Source organism: Poeciliopsis prolifica, unplaced genomic scaffold (assembly GCF_027474105.1).
Source record: "Poeciliopsis prolifica strain line A6 unplaced genomic scaffold, Auburn_PproV2 SCAFFOLD059, whole genome shotgun sequence".
NCBI lineage: Eukaryota > Metazoa > Chordata > Actinopteri > Cyprinodontiformes > Poeciliidae > Poeciliopsis > Poeciliopsis prolifica.
The window spans coordinates 2,014,612-2,015,586 of NW_026562434.1; positions in this window are offsets into that span (position 1 = coordinate 2,014,612).

Genomic DNA, 975 nt, shown 5'->3' on the forward strand with positions numbered 1-975 from the left:
TGGTGGCTTCTGCAGTCACACCCATGAATGGACCAGCGCTCCTTATATACCATCCAGGTGTTTGTGATGGAAGCGCCTCCCACATTGAGGACCTTAATTGATAGTTAGTAAATCACATGACACACACAGGACTGTGATAAACAGGGCCGTCACATGGACAATTTGGGATTTTGATTTAATTTTGGAAAGGCTAATTTTCATTAAAAGTGAGAACAGTATTTTGGAGAAGAACCGACTAGAAACATCTTTTGGGGGATAAAAGGAAATGTTCTACCTTGTGAAATTTGACAAAAGGTTATGATAGGTAGCAATTCTTTGAAGACACTCGGTTAATTGATCAAATATAAAAACAGTAACAATAGTAGCGAAACTAAAGGTGTTGGATGTAGAAAAATAAACTATCATGCATAAAAGATACCTGGAACAGTGAAATGGAGAAAGAAAACTTAGCATTGAATACTAAGGATTTGTTTAAAGGTACAATGATGAATCTGTTCCATCTGAATTTTTATTTGCAGTAGTGGACTTTGATTGATGTATTTCCATATAGAAAATACTTCAAAAAGGGGGAAATTGTTGAGATTATATTGAAACTTATGAAACATAGAAAACATTTTTAAGAAAGAAAGAAAAAATAAATAAAAATTTATTTTAAAATGTTTCAATATGGGAATGTTTAAATGTAAATTATAAGTCAGAGTTGAAATTGAAAAATAATCTACTGACATTTAAACAGGAACAGAACAGGATGAGCAGCAAATGAATAAAATATGTTTATTGTTCAATAAAACACATGAAGTACAACTGCAGTAAATATGCAAAAAATAACATTTGAATCCAAGATGAATTTAAAAATATAAGAGATAACAGAAACAAAAAATATTCAGTGATTGAGAAAAACTGCAGTACATTCAAAGAATCTGATGATAAATGAAAGGAAAAAAATCAAGAGAGAGAAAAAAACATTCTGAGATT